Source organism: Halichoerus grypus, chromosome 3 (genome assembly GCF_964656455.1).
Source record: "Halichoerus grypus chromosome 3, mHalGry1.hap1.1, whole genome shotgun sequence".
In the NCBI taxonomy this organism is placed as follows: Eukaryota; Metazoa; Chordata; class Mammalia; order Carnivora; family Phocidae; genus Halichoerus; species Halichoerus grypus.
In genome coordinates, this window is record NC_135714.1 from 103,980,775 (window position 1) to 104,001,931 (window position 21,157).

At 39.9% G+C, this 21,157-nt stretch overlaps 1 pseudogene; it reads right to left on the reverse strand.

Annotated features, from left to right (window-relative positions):
- Positions 1 to 19,940: 19,940 nt before the first annotated feature.
- LOC118521105 (U2 spliceosomal RNA) lies at positions 19,941 to 20,048 on the reverse strand (annotated as a pseudogene).
- Positions 20,049 to 21,157: the final 1,109 nt, after the last annotated feature.

The following is a 21,157-nucleotide window of genomic DNA, read 5'->3' on the forward strand; positions in this document are numbered from 1 at the left end:
AGGTGAAAGAAAAATCCTGTCCTGCCACATTATCCGGGCTCTAGCATTTAGTGTGTGCTCCACATTAAGTTGTCAAAGGGATGTGCTATTGATCTTTTTCGTGATCTCATCGGATGTTAGGTCTCACTTTGTGGCATGCACAGAGCCAAACTTAGCCTGTAAGACCACCCCCTCTCACGCTGACAATCCTTGATTCTATGAATCTGTGTCCTGGATGAAAACTGCCTACACTGTTCGACAGAGCTGTTCCTGGATGATGTGCACAGGTCTGAGTCCTCACTTGCCCCCATGTCTCATTCCATTTTTGCTGGAATGCAACAAGAGCTTCAAAAGATGGTCCTGAAAATGGATATTCCTGAGAATTAGAAACAAATCACAGCAGGGAACTAACAATATAAAAATACTTCAAACTGTGAGGAATTGAAGCAACAGTTCCTGTTGTGATGTACACAATGGGCACAGCATGTGAGCGGCTATTAAAAAAAACTGGAAGAAAAAGTATGTCTTTGAGAAACAACTTTTAAAAACCACAGAGAACTCAAATGTCTCATGAGCAGAGCATGTAACTGCCACAGAAAAACCTCTGGGGTTGAAATAGTGAACCTGTGGAAGAAGTTTAAAGTTTGAATCCCGAAGTAAGTTTTGCCACAACTTGCCCCATCTCCTGGTGCTCACAAACCCCTCTCAGTGCAACCAAAATTCCTGTTTCTATCAGTCCCCAAGAACTACTTGGCCAAGGTTACCAAGTCCATTCCAAAATCACTTAAGTACATAAAAATGGATAAAGAAGGTGAGTAATCCTGATTCAGTCCCCAGTCTAAAGTAAGGCATTTATTTCTAGACTAGTGTTTTAAGCTCAGGGTAATTTGTGACTTGGTATGTCTATGGGTGATTAATAAATTATATTACATCATCACTATATTACTTTTCAAATGTAGACCTACCATAGCATCTCAAAGCAAGATTACTCTGAATTGAACAGAGAATGAAAATAAAAGTGTAAGCCTATAATTAGTATTTAATATTATGTATGCCCAAAAGGGATTATTTTACATAAGGATCATATTCCTCTGGGTGAAATTTCTTTTAAAAGTCATATTTAACAAATCCGACAGTGACCCAGAACTCCCTTTTGATATTGAAGGAATAACTTCTCCTAATTGGGAAACTAATGAGCAATTTATTACACTCAATCTGTTTTATAATCATGATGTCTAGATTGTAAAGTCCTAGAGGGCAATGACTGCACATTTTGTTCAGTGATTTAAAGACCTTTTCCAGCTGGTGTAGTATTAAATAAACAGAAAATTTTTGTATCACTTAGGATGCTTTCAGCTAGAATTAATGGAAAACTCATTTAAACCTGCTCAAGCCTTAGAGATATGTATTATCTTGTATAACAAATAGTCCAGAGTTAAGGAAAGTTATCAAGTGGCTTAGTCATGGGGCTCTTGGGTGGCTCAGTCGGCTGGGCATCTGACTTTTGGTTTTGGCTCAGGTCTTGATCTCAGGGTTGTGAGATGGAACCCCACATTAGGCTCTGTGCTCAGCGGGGAGTCTGCTTGAGATTCTCTCTCTCTCCCTCTCCCTCTGCCCCTCCCCTGCTCATGCTCTCTCTCTCTCTTTTTCTCTAAAATAAATAAATAAATATTTTTAAAAAGTGGCTCAATCACATTATCAAAGACTTCCCATTATACTACCATCAGAATATCAGCTTTTGCTTAGAAGCTAGCTCCCCTCAAGGTTGTAAGATGGCTACCATGTCCCAGGAATCATGAGTAGATACGTCAAAGTCTGATGGATAATGTGGCCATCTCTTCCCATGCATCTCTTTCTAAGAGGAGGAAACATTTCCCAGGAGCCTCCTACATTCCTTTCTTCAGGAACTGGGTCATAGGACTACTATTAAACCAATCACTCACAAGACAAATATAACCCAGTGATTAATTTAGACTAATCATAATTTAAGACTTTGGCTCATGCTGGAAAGATGGACAGCTATGTCAATTAAGAATAGGTTTGGTTGTAAGAGAGATCCCAAACAACTGAGACTTAAATAAGAAAGAAAATCACCCCCATAAAAATTGAGAGGTTAGCAATCTTGGACTATGTACAAAATACCTATTGCTACCCAGTGTCTTAACAATAAACATTTAGCTATGACTCTGAGGGTCAAGTGATTTGTTCTCTGGTCTCAGAGGGACTTTGAGATCTGTTGTCAGTGGGTATGCAGCCACCGGTAGGATTTACTGTTGGTGGATGGGTTTCCTCATATGTCTGGGACCTCAACTATGACAATTAGGCTGCCTCGGCTCTGTTCCACATTGTCTCTCAACTTGAAGTAAACTAGTCCAGGCTTGTTTCCATGCACAGGCAAGAGCAAGGAGAAATATGTGTATCTTCCTATTGTGGCATAACCTTCCCAGAATGCAATGGTTTAAAACAGGAATTTCCTTAGTTTAAGAGCCTGCAAACAACACTTTAGGCTGGTCTCACCTGGGCTCCTTCATCTGTTTACATGCAGCTGTGTGATGGCTAGGTAGCTCTGCTTCTAGTTTGGAGTTTGGAGTTTGGAAGGCTGTTAACTGGAACCCCTCAGCTCTCCTCCATGTGGTCTCTCATCCTCCAGCAGGCTAGCCTGAGTTTGTGCTCATGGTGGAAGCAGGGATCCAAGGGAGAAAGTAGAAGCATGCAAGGGTGTTTGAGATCTAGGCATGAAACTGGCACATGGTCACTTCTGCTGCATTCTATTGACCAGAGCTACTTAGGCCAGCCCAGATACATGGTGTGTGAAAATACACACCACTCTTTTTTGTTTTCTTAATTTAATTTTGTTTCAAATTCCAGTATAGTTAACACAGTGTTATATTAGGTTCAGGTGCACAGTATAGTGATTCAACAATTCTATACATCACCTGGTTCTCATCACAACAAGTGCACTCCTAATCCCCATTGCCTATTTTACCCATCCCCCCACCCACCTCCCTTCTGGTAACCATCTGTTTGTTCTCTATAGTTAAGAGTCTGTTTCTTGGTTTACCTCTCTATTTTTATCCTTGGTCTTTTGTTTGTTTGTTTGTTTCTTAAATTCCACATGAGTAAATCATAAGGTATTTGTCTTTTCTGACTGGCTTATTCATTTAGCCTTATATATACTCTCTAGCTCTATCCATGTCATTGCAAATGGCAAGATTTCATTCTTTTTAATGGTTGAGTAATATTCTATTATATATATATATATATATATATATATATATATATCTCACCACATCTTTATCCATACATCTATTGATGGACATTTGGGCTGCTTCTATAATTTGGCTATTGTAAATAATGCTGCTATAAACATAGGGGTGCATATATTCTTTGAATTCATGTTTTTATATTCTTTGGATAAATACCCAGTAGTGCAATTATTGGATCATATGATAATTCTATTTTTAACTTTTTTTTTTTAAAGATTTTATTTATTTGACAGAGAGAGAGATAGCGAGAGCAGGAACACAAGCAGGGGGAGTGGGAGAGGGAGAAGCAGGCTTCCCACAGAGCAGGGAGCCCCATGCGGGGCTCTATCCCAGAACCCTTGGATCATGACCTGAGCTGAAGGCAGACGCTTAATGACTGAGCCACTCAGGCACCTCTATTTTTAACTTTTTGAGGAACATCCATCCTGTTTTCCCCACTGGCTGCACCAATTTGCATTTCCCCTTCTCCCCTTTCTCCACATCCTCACCAACACTTGTTGTTTCTTGTGTTGTTGATTTGAGCCATTCTGACATGTGTGAAGTGCTATCATTGTAGTTTTGATTTGCATTTCCCTGATGATGAGTGATGTTGAGCATCTTTTCATATGTCTGTTGGCCATCTGTATGTCTTTAAAGAAATGTCTGTTCATGTCTTCTGCCCATTTTTAATTGGATTATTTGTTTTGGGGGTGTTGAGTTTTATAACTTCTTTATATATTTTGGATATGTCATTTGCAAATATCTTCTCCCATTCCATTGGTTGCCTTTTAGTTTTGTTGATTGTTTCCTTCACTGTGCAGAAGCTTTTTATTTTGATGTAGTCCCAATAGTTTATTTTTGCTTTTATTTCCCTTGCCTCAGGAGACACAACTAGAAGAATATTGCTATGACCAATGCTAGATAAATTACTGCTTGTGCTCTCTTCTAGGATTTTTATGATTTTGGGTCTCACATTTAGGTCTTTAATCCATTTTGAATTTATTTTTGTGTATGGTGAAAGAAAATGGTCCAGTTTAATTTTTTGCACATCGCTGTCCAGTTTCCCCAACACCATTTGTTGAAGAGACTATCCTTTTCCTATTGGATATTCTTTCCTGTTTTGTCAAAGATTAATTGACCATATAATTGTGGGTTTATTTCTGGGTTTCCTATTTCTGTTCTATTGATCTATGTGTCTATTTTTGTGCCAATACTGTTGTTTTGATTACTACAGCTTTGTAATATAACATTAAGTCTGGAATTGTGGTGCCTCCAGGTTTTTTTCTTTCAAGATTGCTTTGGTTATTCAGGGTCCATATAAATTTTAGGATTTTTTGTTCTAGTTCTGTGAAAAATGCTATTGGTATTTTGATAGAGATTGCATTAATCAATCTGTAGGTTGCATTGGGTAGTATAGACATTTTAACAATATTAGTTATTCCAATCCATGAACATGGAATTTTTTGCATTTCTTTGTGTCATCTTCAATTTCTTTCATCAGTGTTTTACAGTTTTCAGAGTATAGGTCTTTCACCTCTTTGGTTAGGTTTATTCTTAGGTGTCTTATTCTGTTTGATACAATTGTAAAAGGGATTATTTTCTTAATTTCTCTTTCTGATGCTTCATTATCAGTGTATAGAGATGCAGCAGATTTCTGCACATTGATTTTGTATCCTGTGACTTTACTGAATTCATTCATCAGTTCTAGTAGTTTTTTGGTGGAGTCTTTCAGGTTTTCTATATATAGTATCGTGTCATCTGCAAATAGTGAAAGTTTTACTTCTTTCTTACCAATTTGGATGCCTGTTATTTCTTTCTTGTCTGATTGCTGCAGTTAGGACTTCCAATACTATATTGAATAAAAGTGGTGAGAGTGGACATCCTTGTCATCTTCCTGACCTTAGGGGGAAAAGTTCTCAGTTTTTCCTCATTGAATATGATGTTTGCTGTGAGTTTTCCATTTATGGTCTTTATTATGTTGGGGTATGTTCCCTTTAAACCTACTTTGTTAAAGGTTTTTATCATGAATGGATGTTGTACTTCGTCAAATATTGAACAAACCTTGCATCCTGGGAATAAGTCCCACTTGATTGTGGTGAATGATTTTTTTAAATATATTGTTGGATTCTGTTTGCTAGTGTTTTGTTGAGGATTTTTACATTTATTTTTTTTATTATTTTATTTTATTTTATTTTATTTTTTAAAGATTTTATCCATTTATTTGACAGAGAGAGACACAGTGAGAGAGGGAACACAAGCAGGGGGAGAGGGAGAAGCAGGCTTCCCGCGGAGCAGGGAGCCTGACGCAGGGCTCGATCCCAGGAACCTGGGATCATGACCTGAGCCGAAGGCGGCCGCCCAACCAACTGAGCCACTCAGGCACCCCAGGATTTTTACATTTGTGTTCATCAGAGATATTGGCCTGTAGTTCTCTTTTTCACTGGTGTCTTTATCTGGTTTTGGTATCAGGATAATGCTGGCCTCATAGAATGAATTTGGAAGATTTCCTTCTATTTTTTGGAATAATTTAGTAGAATATATATTAACTCTTCTTTAAATGTTTGGTAGAAAAAAAATAAATGTTTGGTAGAATTTGTCTGTGAAGCCATCTGGTTCTCGGCTTTTGTTGGAAGTTTTTTGATTACCAATTCAATATCCTTGCTGGTAATTGGTTTGTTCAAATTTTCTATTTCTTCCTTCTTCAGTTTTGGGAAGTTATGTATTTCTAGGAATTTATCCTTTTCTTCTAGGTTGTCTAACTTGTTGACATATAGTTTTCATAATGTTTTCTTACAATTGTTTATATTTTTGTGGTGTTGGTTATTTCTTCTCTTTCACTGGTGATTTTGTTTATTTGAGTCTTCTCTCTCTTTTATAAATCTGGCTAGAGGTTTATCAATTTTGTTGATCTTTTCTTTTTCCTTTTTTTAAGATTTTATTTATTTATTTGAGAAAGAGAGAAAGAGTGAGAGAGAAAGAGAGAGAGCACAAGAGCACAAAGGGAGAGGGAGAAGCAGACTCCCTGCTGAGCAGGGAACCCGATGTGTGGCTTGATCCCAGGACCCTGCGATCATGACCTGAGCCAAAGGCAATTGCTTAACCAACTGAGCCACCCAGGCGCCCCCCCCCTTTTTTTTTAACGTGGGACTTAAACTCATTACACTGAGATCAAGACTGAGCTGAGCTCAACAGACGCTTAACTGACTGAGCCACCCAGGTGCCCCCAATTTTGTTGATCTTTTCAAAGAACCAGAATCTGTGTCATTGATCTGGTCTATTGTTTTTGTTGGTTTTGTTTTGTTTTGTTTATATATCATCAATTTCTGTTCTAATCTTTATTATTTCCTTTCTTCTGCTGGTTTTGCATTTTGTTTGTTTTTCTTTTTCTAACTACTTTGGGTAATACATTCCACTTCTTGATGAGCATAGCTGCAAAATCACATAGCAAGGATACTGGATTCAGGGAGTAGAATAGTTGGGTTCACTTTTGCAGACCAATCTACCACAGCAGTGGCTCTGCTCCTTTCAGCTGACCAGTATGCTATTTTCAGGGTATGATCCTTGTCCTCTTGGTCCAAGATGTCAACCACCACATCTACATTCCAGACTGCAGATTGAAAAAAGAAATAAAGAAGATGGGGTGAACAGCATGCCAGCTGTCCTTTAAGGAACATTCTTGGAAGTTTCTAAATAACTCTTTGTTTATATCCAGTTAGCCAGAACTCAGTCACATGGCCAAACAAGGGAGTCTGGGAAATGCAGTCTTTATTCTGGGTGGCCAAGGGCACTGATGACTTCTATTCATTTGGAAGAAGGAGGTAAACATTATTGTAGGATAACTGTTAATCAGCCACAACACCCAAACTGTATCAATCAAAGAAGGGGAAGGGGTTATATATAGAGAGAGATAGCCCAACCAACTGTATCTGATACCATCTCTCATGTTTGAAATATATAAGAATCATTTCAATCCAGTTTTTATTTTAACAAACTACCACCATGATTAGGAAAAAAAAAAATACACATTGATTTTATGACTTCATTTACCTTTTTCTCCAGAAGTGGGAGCTGCTGTGCACTAATGTGATAAAGATTCCCTTTCTACTCTGATCCCAGCTTAGTTTGCACCTGGATAGACTGCAGAATGTCCCAGATATCACTTGTAGCCCATCTTGGAGAATAGTTTTGTTACATTATTTCTATACCAGTGTGATAAAAATCTTGTCAAGAATCGTACTGGCAGAATATCTTCTTGCATTCAATTATTCTTCCTAGGCTTTTGAACCACAATATGTCTGTGGGGATTGAGAGAAGCTCTGAAATTAGAGACTGTACTTAAGATTTTTCATTGCATCAGAAATCAACTCCAGTTAACTTAAACAGTAAAAAAGAATTATTGAAAGAGGTAAGAGGTGCTCAAAGTATTGATGAGAAAGCTGAACAACAGGACCGGACAGGTCCTAAAGATGATAAGACAAAGCCAAAATCAGCCTCAGTCATGGCTACTTGGGACTTCACCTCTGACTCCGCTGCCTCTCAGGACTTTCCACCAGACACTGGCTTCTAGACTCCACAGCAGCCACCCGGAACTCTCTTACTTACCCTGTGCCTTCAAGTCAATTCCTTAAGATCCAGAGTTCTAGGCAGAAGCATCCAATTACACACTTTTAGGTCAGCTGTCCAGGCTCTGGCTACCAGAACAATGAAGAGAGAAATATCTACCCCTCCATCAGTTTTTGTAAAAAGAAATTAGGCTATTTCCCACCTGCCACTGGATTCTTCCTAAATAAAAATGATGTTAGGAAGCTGGTCAACCAAAACAACAAAACTACAGAGACCATGGGTGGGTGCTACAGAGGAATAGGGCCACCTCACTCAGTTAAACAGGACATTGGGATGAAGGGGTTAGAGGTTCAGTGAGCTAACCTGGGGTGGGGAAAATTAAATTTATGTGTATTGGAATATATGCTGATTATCAGAATTCCAGGGGGAATACATGATTTAGTTCAAATGATTTATTTTTTTTTATTTTTAATACTGGAAACAAACATTCAGTTAAATGAACAATTTGAACATAACATAGAATCTCATGGAATATAGCATCTATACATTTGGAAATCTTATGTACTTTAAGGTGAGGTAGGAGAAATTTTAAATTGAGGGACATTCACCAATAGAAAAAAAATAATTATGAAATAAAAATGGCCATTTTCAGAAATGTGAGATCTCAAAAAGTGTTCGCTTGTTATACCTTTTTCAGGAAGACTCTATGGCATGTACTACAACAAAAAAGAAAATAAATAAAGCAAGTGAAAAGCATCAGAAATAGAAAACAATGTATCTAGTGTAGGAGAACCCTGGGAAGAATTTCTAGGATCAGGGTAAAGGAAGATCCCAGCGCACAGCTATACAACAGACCTAGACAGCCATGAACTCATGGAGGATAGAGTAGGAGAATGGAGGATTCCAGCAGTGAGGACTCCAAAGAGTGGGAAATATTTATACATATGGATATACGTATGGAGATATTTGGGGGATAAATTGGTGACAGACACATAAAAGATAAAGGAGGTGAAAAATGAGTTAAGTATTAACCAGGTAAGATAAAAAAATCATATAAGAAATATAATCACAGTCTACTACATAGTTCAGTTGCAAATAACACGGTTAAAATAATGTTAACACTGAATATTGATCTAATAAGAAATAGTGATTAAACTAGATTCTGGGGCTTGCTTCAAAATAGTATGAGATGGTGGGGGAAGTAGGTGGTGGGTGGATGAGGCAGGACTAGCCATAGGCTAATGGTTGTTGAGGGTGGGTGATGGGAACACGAGGGTTCAGTACGTAATATCCTTTTTGTGGATATGTTCAAAATTCTCCATAATAAAATGCTTTTTTAAATGATGATATAACTATATTAGAAAGATAGTGGTGGGGGCAGAGATATAAGAGAACTAATCCTCTACTCCATATTCAGAAGCCCATAGAAAGTATCTAAAATTAAAAACTCACATAGTAGCTTAATATGCATGTTATTCAGAAATATGGACATAAACACCAGATATTATAGCTAAGACATAAAATCAAGTACCTTGAGAGAAAGAATCAAGGATAAGGAGAGTGAGGATGCTGTTTTCCATTTTTGGCCTTATAAAGCAACTTGACTTTTATTTTTTATTTTTTTTAATATTTTATTTATTTGTTTGACAGAGAGAGACACAGTGAGAGAGGGAACACAAGCAGGGGGAGTGGGAGAGGGAGAAGCAGGCTTCCTGTTGAGCAGGGAGCCTGATGTGGGGTTCGATCCCAGGACCCCAGGATCATGACCTGAGCTGAAGGCAGACGCTTAATGACTGAGCCACCCAGGTGCCCCAAGCAGCTTGACTTTTAAAGCCATGTATCTATAAATCTTTTAAAATAAAAATTAAATTATTGGAGTGCCTAGGTAGCTCAGTCGGTTAAGCATCTGACTTCGGCTCAGGTCACGATTTCAGGGTTCTGGGATCGAGTCCCACGTCTCATTCTCCACTCAGCGGAGAGTCTGCTTCTCCCTCTCTCTCTGACCCTCTCCCTGCTCATGCTCTCTCTCTAAAATAAATAAAATCTTAAAAAAATTAAATTATTAACATTCAAATAAGATAGCTTTTTAAAAGAAAGAAAAAGAAAGCGGAGGAACTGGTTTAAAAAGGCTATGATTGCTATGAACCACTGGAGGGTCGTCTCTGGGCTGAATAACCAGGACTCCTGGAGGGATAGAGCGCAAGGATGAAATCAGGCATGAGCTGATCAGGCGAGTTTCCCAATGGCTACCCAAGGTGTCCCTTAAAGTTAACAACAAGAAAGGCAATTAGGTAATTACAAATATGCCCTCATTATACCAATTACCTAATATCTCATACTGGTCAGCTACTTACAAGCTAAATTTCTAGCTCTGAAAAGATGAGAGCCACTAAATACTCCTGAGGTCCTCTTGATGCTTTTTCTAACTAGAAGAGGAGAAAACGAAGCTGTCATTCCTTCACTTCTTTGGACTTTAGCCTATCCTTTACCCTGTGGCCTCCATTGACAGATAATTTTGGTTTGAGGTGATATTAAATGTACTTGATGATTAAATGGCGTACAACTTGATCAGTTAGCAGGGACTCCAGCCCTATTGCAGAAGTGAGGGCGTCTAGGCTGCTGGCCAGACCAGATATTAATCATTTGGTCACTGGACTGTGGGGAGATCCTGAGGATTCCAGGGGTGGCCAGGACAAGGGTAGGGGTCATGCAGGAGGCTCAGGACATTAGCTAGCTATTTACCAACTTTTTACCAACCTTTTTCAACATTTTTAACAATCTTTCACCACACTAGTACAAACCAACCAGTATCAGCTCTACCTGAGGATTCTCAGCACTTAGCAGCTGGGCTGCGATGGGAATGGCCATATTTAGTGCAGGTCCGAATCACCACAGTTCGAATCTGCTTCAGACCAGCACCACAGATTTCAGCATTTTTATCGGAACATAGCCTTGGGAGATATGGGCAATGAACACTCTTTGTATATCATGGATTTTCACTGGTCTACAGAATGGCACAGTATCTTTTTGGTTTTCACTAGTTTGCTATTTTTCACCATTCTGCTATCCCCTGAATGCCTACTTTCCACCTATTACCAAAGGCGTGTCTGGTTGTTCAATGATGAATCCCCATTGTATAGAATAGTTCCAGGCACGCAGGAGGCATTCAGTGAATGAATCACTGTGGCTTCTAGGAAACAGGAAAGGTTTCTTATTCAGAGAAAAGATGTGAAGGGAAATCTAAAGAGAGTTCCTGGAATTCTGATACTATCTTGAGGGAGGGCACTCCATGTATGGAAATTGTAGCTAGATGACAGCACTCTAGGGGTCCCATTCTCTTCTCAAATGGCAAGACTGTGCAAATCCAGGAGAATCTTAGATACCCAGGTGTGTTAAAAAAAAAAGGGCAGTGGGTGATTAATGCTATTGCATTCTCTTCAGTCCCATCTGCCAACAACAGTCAGTTCATTTTGACAGAGAAAGGACGTTGCTCTGCTTTTAGATAAGCCTGACTGCTTTCCTCTCCTACTCAACTGCTTCCTGAACCCTACCCAATCTGAATGAGAACTGTCCCCTATGACCCTAACATGTACTCCTCTTACTCCATCCTCCTAAAAGGCACTTGTCTTTGGATTGACGACTTACTGAGGCATGTATTGGTTTAATGATTTTATTCTGTTCTAGGTCTGTATCCATCTGTCTTAGGTTCTAAATACCAGGAAATCAGGGAATGAGTCTATGTAACTGTCACATAAAACAGTCATGCAAAACACTAGATATAATTAGGTACTTCATAGATTATTTTAAAATCGTGATGGTGAGGGACCCCAAAATCTGAAGCATAAGCTCATAATAATGATCACTTCTACAAACTAGGATTCTTAATCTGAGATTCATAAACATGGGTGGGAAAAATACACTTTATTTTAGTATCTCTAACTGAAATTTATTGATTTCTTTAGTTATTAATATAGGCAACAAGCCAGAAAAGCATCAATTGTACATATAATTTTGTCTCCAATAGAAATCACTCATATGAGCGGCTGGGTGGCTCAGCCGGTTAAGCATCTGCCTTTGGCTCAGGTCATGATTCCGGGGTCCTGGGATAGAGTCCTGCATTGGACTCCCTGCTCAGTGGGGAGTCTGCCTCTCCCTTTCTCTCTACCCCTCTCCCAGCTTGTGCTCTCTCTCTCTCACTCTTGCTCTCTCTCAAATAAATAAATAAAATCTTTAAAAAAAAAAGAAATCACAGATACTTTATTATATTACAGTTGCTGTAGATAGCTCAAAATAATGTTTACTCATCACTACTTCAAAATTACAATAGAAAAAATCAAAATTACACTACAATGTATATTTTACTATAATAAAATTATAGTAGTTATTTGACCTTGCCACTAGATCTTGCTATTTGATGTGTTAATAAAGAAGCAGTATATGTTCTAAATTTGTCTCTTAAAATACATGTTGATAATATATGCTTAATATATCTTATTTCCTTTGTAATTCTATGTGTTTTATTTTATGTTTTTCAAAGCATATTCTGAGCAGTTTTTGTTTGTTTGTTTGTTTGTTTTTTCTGAGAAGCAGTTTATAAGGTCAGGCTGTCAGAGGGGCCCATGGCACACACACAAAAAGGTAAGGATCCCCTGCTCTATGCAAAGCACTTTATGTAACTATTTCATCATTCCAGTAACCCCTTGAGTTAGATATTCTCATTCACCATGGTACAGATCATGACACTGAGCCTTAGGGAAATTAGTAACATACCCAAAATCAGAAAGCTGAAAGACAGCAAAGTTGGGATTAGTCAGTCTGATTCCAAAGCCTATGCCTCCATCACATCTACAGCACGTTGTGAGAATTGTGTGCAAATTATTATCTTATGTACTATAATAGGGTTAATTTCTGGTGTGAAATGAATTTAAAAATATTTTTCATCCTTAGTATGCAAAAATGATTCTAGTTATTATTACTAGGACTTAAGAATAACATTTTCTGGTACAAAAGTCATCTAGGGATAAAGTGGTAGGACAAAGCAGGATCGCAGAATCTCTTTCCTCTAACATCTAATGAAATGAATAAAAAATTGGTCTAAGTCAGGCAGCAAATACTAATTTCCAGTGATGCGACAGATAACCATTCTAGGTTGTGGGGCTGTGGCAATCAAACAAGACCCCGCTCTCATTGAACACCAGCTCAAAATTCACCCAGCAGCAAGCAAACGTGGAAAAGGAAAGAGCCTCATGGAGCAAATGGCTTCTAGGAAAGAAAATCCTGATATGATGATGTCTCTGCCTCCCAGAAGTAGTGTGAAGTCTAAAGATGGATTTCTTCTTAAAAGGTGAAAGGAAGTTTTTATCTTGATGAAGTCCCAAAAGTTCATTTTTGCTTTTGCTTCACTAGCCTTTGGAGATGTATCTTGAAAGAAGTTGCTGTGGCCGATGTCGAAGAGGTTACTACCTATGTTCTCCGCTAGGATTTTGATGGAGTCCTGTCTCACATTGAGGTCTTTCATCCATTTGGAGTTTATCTTTGTGTATAGTGTTAGAGAATGGTTGAGTTTCATTCTCCTGTATATAGCTGTCCAATTTTCCCAGCACCATTTATTGAAGAGACTGCCTTTTTTCCATTGCATATTTTTTCCTGCTTTGTCGAAGATTATTTGACCATAGAGTTGAGGGTCCATATCTGGGCTCTCTATTCTGTTCCATTGGTCTGTATGTCTGTTTTTGTGCCCACAGAATGGGAGAAGATACTTGCAAATGACTCTACAGACAAAGCGCTGATTTCCAAGATCTATAAAGAACTTCTCAAACTCAACACCCAAAAAGCAAATAATCAAGTCAAAAAGTGGGCAGAAGACATAAACAGACACTTCTCAAAAGAAGACATACAAATGGCTAACGGACACATGAAAAAATGTTCATCATCATTAGCCATCAGGGAAATTCAAATCAAAACCCATTGAGATACCACCTTACACCAGTTAGAATGGCAAAAATTGACAAGGCAAGAAACAACAAATGTTGGAGAGGTTGTGGAGAAAGGGGAACCCTCTTACACTGTTGGTGGGAATGCAAGTTGGTACAGCCACTTTGGACAACAGTGTGGAGGTTCCTCAAAAAATTAAAAATAAAAGATACAAAAGTAGGGATCCGAAAGGGTACGTGCACCCCGATGTTTATAGCAGCAATGTCCACAATAGCCAAACTTTGGAAAGAGCCAAGATGTCCATCGACAGATGAATGGATAAAGAAGATGTGGTATATATATACAATGGAATATTATGCAGCCATCAAAAGGAATGAGATCTTGCCATTTGCAACGACGTGGATGGAACTGGAGGGTATTATGCCGAGCGAAATAAGTCAAACAGAGAAAGACATGTATCATATGACCTCACTGATATGAGGAATTCTTAATCTCAGGAAACAAACTGAGGGTTGCTGGAATGGGGGGTGGGGTGGGAAGGATGGGGTGACTGGGTGATAGACACTGGGGAGGGTATGTGCTCTGGTAAGTGCTGTGAATTGTGCAAGACTGTTGAATCTCAGATCTGTACCTCTGAAACAAATAATGCAATATATGTTAAGGGAAAAAAAAAAAAGAAGAAGAAGAAGAAGATAGCAGGAGGGGAAGAATAAAGGGGGCGGAAATCGGAGGAGTAGACGAACTATGAGAGATGATGGACTCTGAAAAACAAACTGAGGGTTCTAGAGGGGAGGGGGGTGGGAGGATGGGTTAGCTTGGTGATGGGTATTGAGGAGGGCACATTCTGCATGGAGCACTGGGTGTTATGCGCAAACAATGAATCATGGAATACTACATCTAAAACTAATGATGTAATGTATGGGGATTAACATAACAATAAAAAAATCTTCAAAAAAAAAATTAAAAATAGAGCTACCCTATGACCCAGCAATTGCACTACTGGGTTTTTGCCCCAAAGACACAAATGTAGTGAAAAGAAGGGCCATATGCACCCTAATGTTCATAGCAGCAATGTCTGCAATAGCCAAACTGTGGAAAGAGCTGAGATACCCTTCAACAGATGAATGGATAAAGAAGATGTGTTCCATATATACAATGGAATATTACTCAGCCATCAGAAAGGATGAATACCCAACTTTTACATCAACATGGATGGGACTGGAAGAGATTATGCTAAGTGAAATAAGTCAAGCAGAGAAAGTCAATTATCATATGGTTTCACTTATTTGTGGAACATAAGGAATAGCATGGAGGATAATAGGAGAAGGAAGGGAAAAATGAAAGGGGGAAATCATAGGGGGAGACGAACCATGAGAGACTACGGACTCTGAGAAACAAACAGAGTTTTAGAGGGGCGGGGGGTAGGGGGATGGGTTAGCCCAGTGATGGGTATTAAGGAGGGCATGTACTGCATGGAGCACTGGGTGTTATACAAAAACAATGAATCATGGATAAATACATCAAAAACTAATGATGTACTTTATGGTGACTAACATAACATAATAAAATAAAATAAATTTTTAAAAAAAAAGGTGAAAGGAAGGTCAAGGAGGCAGTTGCAGTAAGTCGCAGAAAAGACCTGAGGAGTTGAGTGCCTACATACCACCACAGGGAGTCTGCAGAGGCCAGAGATGGCACCATTTGACAAATGATTTTCAAATATGGACCTGAATGATAAGAAGAAGCCGTGCATTATAGGAATAGATAGTGGAGATTGTCAGCTGAAGAAACAGGGAACGCAAGAGGAAATTGAGAGGCTATGATAGTTCGGTTATGTGGCAGTTGGCTAGGCAGTAATGCCCAGTTATTTCTCAAACACTAGCCTAGCTGTTCCTATGCAGGTATTTGGTAGATGTAATTAACATCTGCAATTAGCTGACTTTAAGTGAAGGAGATACCCTGGATAATGTGGGTGGGCCTCATCCAATCAGTTGGAAGATCTTAAAAGCCAAAACAGGTTTCCCAGAGAAGAGGGAAAAATTCTGCCTCAAGTCTGCAGTAGGAATTCCTGCTTAGGTTTTCAGCCTGCCCTATGGATTTCAGACCTGTCAGCTCCACACCTGCATGAGCCAATTCCTTAAAATATGTGGACTGAGATACACACACACACACACACACACAAACACACTCTATTTCAACATCTGCTTCTGAAGAACCCAGCCTACAGTAGTTGCTGCCAAGAAATATATCATATTGGTTCTGTTCCTCTGCAGAACGCTGACTGATAGGGTTCGAGGAATGGAAAGAAGGACAGTGTCATGGAGCGCAGCGGAAGTGGAGTGGGGGTATGGGTTGGTGGAAGAGTGATAGGCAATGAGGACAGAAAGGTAGGCACTGGCCAGGTTACCTTAGATCTTGTAGATTCCACAAGATAAGAATCCACAGAAGAGATGACAAGCAACAGGTTAAGTGAGGAAAGATATCAAACTTTTATGGATCAAGAAATTTTTAACTATCAGATGGGCAAATATTCCAAGAATTGACAACGCACTTTGTGGTAAGGCTGTGTGAAAACAAGCACTCTCAATTATCTCTGGTGCTTGATCAAGCAGCCCCAGTTCAAGGAATTTACCCAAAAGAGGTACCTTCATAAATATGGAAAACACAAAAAATTCTCCTTTGTAGCATTATTTGTAATAACAACATATTGGAAGCAACCTAGATGCTTATCCATAGGAGATCGGTTAGTAAACTCTAGTACGTGCACACAGTAGAGTTCTGAGCAGCTGTTAAAAAAAAAAGGAAGATTTCTTTGTACTGATATGGAATGATTTATGGGATATTTTGTTAAATGAAAAGCAAGGAAAATAATATAAATAGATTGCTAATTTCTGAGTAAGAAGGAAGGGGAAATAAGAGTGTGTGTGTGTGCACGTGCATGCACACACATATTTGCTTGTTTTTGCAAAAAAAAATGCAGGCAAAAAAATAGCAGGAACTAGAAAAAATGTTTTCTTATGGAGTGGAAGAGGTAGAGATAGGAATGAGACTTCCTTGAGTATAGCTTTTCACATGACTTTGACATTTATACTATGTAAATATTTTAAATAATTCCAAACATAAAATTAAATGATGGGGTAGATACTGAAATCTGTGACCCAGATCCTCTGTTAAGGAAGCCTGGGCTGCCCAGCTATGTGAAGTGCAGACAGTGGCCATCCTGCAGCTGTCAGCTCCTCCAGGGCTTGCATCAGCTGCAGATGAACGGCCTCATGCAGAGTCACACCCTTCCTGGGGCAACCACATCCTGCGACTGAGTGAAGCAGGGGCATAAAGGCCCAATGCTGGATAATAGTCCAGAGCTGCCGCCTGGTTAGCTGGGGTTTTGTTTGGCCTGCATCACAGTTTGTCTTCTCCCTTTTCCTAAATCCTGTTTCTCTTCTCTTCACAGATATTGATCTCTAATAAACACCTCGCACCCCAAACTCCAGCTCGGCGTGTTTCTGAAGAGCCCCGCCTGCCACAGTTGCAGCCAAGAGCTGGATTACCCTCGCCTGGCTGGTAATACGGACCCCTCCACTGGTGGCAGGTGGAGCACAGCAGCCCCTGGCACAAGGTGGGGGTCCAATTGTTCCCTGGTGATGAGTTGGAAGGGCATACCAGGGGAGGGAAATGCACTCACTGGTGCTCTGTGTCTCCTGTCTGAGAAGTAGACAGGAAATGGCAGTATTGCCAAACCCCATTGATGCCTTACGGAAGGACGGTGAACAGCTGACGGCCAGTTAGTAGACAATTAAAAGGCTTCTTGGGGAACCTCCGTGGCTCAGTGGGTTAGGTGTTGGACTCTCGGTTTCGGCTCAGGTCATGATCTCATGGGTTGTGGGATCAAGCCTCCCTGTGGGCCCCCTGCTGAGTGTGGAGCCTGAGAGAGATTCTCTCCCTCTGCTCCCCCTCCCTCCCTCTCTCTTATTCTCTTGCTGGGATAAATAAATACATTTTTTTAAAAATCTATTCTCTTACAACTTTCAAATATACAATAGAGTACTGTTAACTACAGTCACCATGCTGTACATTACATCCCCAGGACTTACTTGTTTTATAACTGGAAGTTTCTACCTTTTGACCACCTTCACTCATTTTGCCCACCCCCCACCCTCCACCTCTGGCAACCACCAATCTGTTCTCTGTATCTAGGAGTTCAGTTTTTTTAAATTATTATTATATATATATATATATATATATATATATATATATATATATATTTATTAACATATATTATTTGTTTCAGGGGTACAGGTCTGTGATTCATCAGTCTTATACAATTCACAGTGCTCACCATAGCCCATACCCTCCTCAGTGTCCATCACCCAGCCACCCTATCCCTCCCACCCCCCTGCTCTCCAGCAACCCTCAGTTTTTTTCCTGAGATTAAGAGTCTTTTATGGTTTTTCTGTCTCTCTGGTTTTGTCTTGTTTCATTTTTCCCTCCCTTCTTCTATGATCCTCTGCTTTGTTTCTCAAATTCCTCATATCAGTGAGATCATATGATACTTGTCTTTCTCTGATTGACTTATTTTGCTTAACATAATACCCTCTAGTTCTATCCACATCATTGTAAATGGCACAATTTCATCTTTTCTATGGCTGAGTAATATTCCACTGTGTATATATACCACATCTTCTTTATCCATTCATCTGTCAATGGACATCTAGGCTCTTTCCATAGTTTGGCTATTGTGGACACTGCTGCTATAAACATTGGGGTGCAGGTGCCCCTTCAGATCACTATATTTGTATCTTTGGGGTAAATACCCAGTAGTGCAATTGCTGGGTTGTAATAAATAAATCTTTAAAAAAAAAAGGCTTCTGGAAGTCAAAAGACCTCTCTCTTTGTTTATATACAAATAAGCTCATCTTTTTTACTAGGAGAGCAGAGGCAGTTGAGGAGCAAGTTAAGGTTCATCAATGTCAGATCAGTTATGCTAAGGTCAGCACTCTGGTGGGGGGAAAACTGGGCAACTGACTCAGGAATGGAGATGCTGGGCTGATGCTTCTGAAGATTTTGACTCCCCGGATTCCCCTAAACCTTCTGAGCCTGTAGCAGTGTCCCACTCCTCCCTATTAAAGTCGAGTACTGCAACAAGTCTGGAAGATAATCATAGAGGCCTCTTTCCTACAAGGCAACAAATGCCTGCCTCAAGATTTCCCCCCTCCTTCTCCCTTCTACCCTTTAGGTCTATGATTTGGGTTAAATCACAAAATAACAGCCAAAGTTCTAGAAAACAAAAACAAAAAAACACAGCTGGGAATGAGCTGGGCCTGATAAGGGAGGAAAGAAACCATATCCTAGAGCAACTGCAAGACTGTGCTAACAGGTATTGGGAGCTGAGGGAATATGCATTGATGGGATTCTGAAGGTGCTGATCAAGGGAAGAGTTTATTGACTTGAGAACACTCCACCAAGATACAGTATTTATTGACCTTGCATGTACTCCAGAAGACGGTGTGACCTTCTTCCTAAAATGACTCCTTGAGACATGGAAACGACCTGCCCACATGATGCCCACATCATGGCCCACACTGAGCAAAACTGGAATGCCAGTGTTGCTGTGGTAGACAGTAGAGCAAGGGATTAAAAAGCTCAGGAAAGGGAGTGTGCTTGAATGGATATACTACTATGATGAGAAGACTCCACAAATGATTCTGTTCCGTGGGGAGGCCCAGAAGACATACCATTTCCTAAGGTTATGAGAACAAATTGGTGAGAGGGACACCAGCATCAATACAAATTGCTAATGGGGTCAGCCCTGACGGGAGGAGGGTCTGTTACAGAACTTGGCTTACTGATAGAAGTGGGGATGGTAGAATCCCAAAATAATAGAAGGCTTGGTGTGACACATAAGTGCCAGAAGCCAGGAGATAGCAATTATTGTAATGACCCCCCAGATCAGAGGGGAAGCCAAGGGAGTCAGAACCACACAAAGTTACAGAGATTATTAGTGATATACAACTTCCCCTGGGGTAAAGTGGATCGGCAGCCAACATGGGAACTATTTAGCTTATATTGGCAGAAGCAATGAAGGATAGATAACCGAGGGGTGAGCGGTGTGATCCCTTACCCAGTTCTGCACCTGAGCCAACTTTCAGATGAAAAATTCTTTGACTTAAGAAGTGGCAAGATCTCTGGAAGGAAGAACTCTGCAACACCATGACAAGTAAACATGGGTGGTGATTTTCCTAGTCCTTCCCCAAAGAGACTTATGGTCATTTATTAAACTGATAAGAACAGATACTACACTTGATCTTAGCCAAAAGGCCGAGAAGCGATAAGACTTACGGTCATTTATATGGGTAATTATGTACCAAGGTAAAGGAAATATCCAGACGTTCAAGGACTGATGGATCCAGTGTCTAGGTGAGTCAAGACCAGGCTTACATTGGGTTCTCCGAGTCCATGTTCATACCCACTGTTTATTTCCCCTGTCCCTGAATTGAGATTGGTATACTTGGCAGCTACTATAACCTTCACATTGGTTTCTTGGTCAGTAAAGTAACAGTAGACAAGACCAAATGGAAGCCTCTAAACTACCTCCCCAGCACCCCCACCAAGATAATGGATATACAATACAGTAATGCCTCCCCAGGGCAGCAGAAATTAGCGCTGATCTTAAGACTCTAAAAGATGCAGCAGTGGTGGGCTCTATCCATTTAATTCACTAGTCTAGGCCCTGAAGAAACTGGATGAATCCTGGAGAATAACCATAAACAAGCTCAACCAACTAGTACCCCTGATCACAGCCAGCATGCCAGATGTGGTATCTTTGCTAGAGAAGATTAATATGGCCTCATGTATGTGGTATGCAGCCACTGATTTAGTGAATATATTCCTTTCTATCCCAGTCAGGAAAAAGGATGGCATGGAACAGTTTTGCCCCAGACCTCTGTTAGCTTTCTTATCCTCTGTCATAATATAGCCTGAAGCCATCCAGACCATCTAGACATTCCACAGAATATCACACTAATTCATTACATTGATGAACTTATGTTGATAAAGCCACATAAACAAGAACTAGTTGGTGTGTTGGAGGCATTAGCAAGACACATGTGTTGCAGAGGGTGGAAGATAATACCTGTAGAGTTTCAGGGACATGCTACATCTGTAAAATATTTAAAGTTTCAGTAGGCAGGGTTGTGTTGGGACAGCTCTTCAAAAGGAAAAGACAAATTACTGCCTCTTATACTCCCTACCAAGAAAAAGGAAGTATATTAGCTGGTAAGCTTCAGTCTCTCTGGCTCATATGCTGGGTGATGAATGGCTGCCAGGTTTGAATGGAGCCCAGAGCAAAAAAGGGCTCTGCAATAGGTCCAAGCTTCTATGCAAGCCGGTCTGCCACTGGGACCACATGATCCACAGAACCTATGGTGTGAGTATATCAG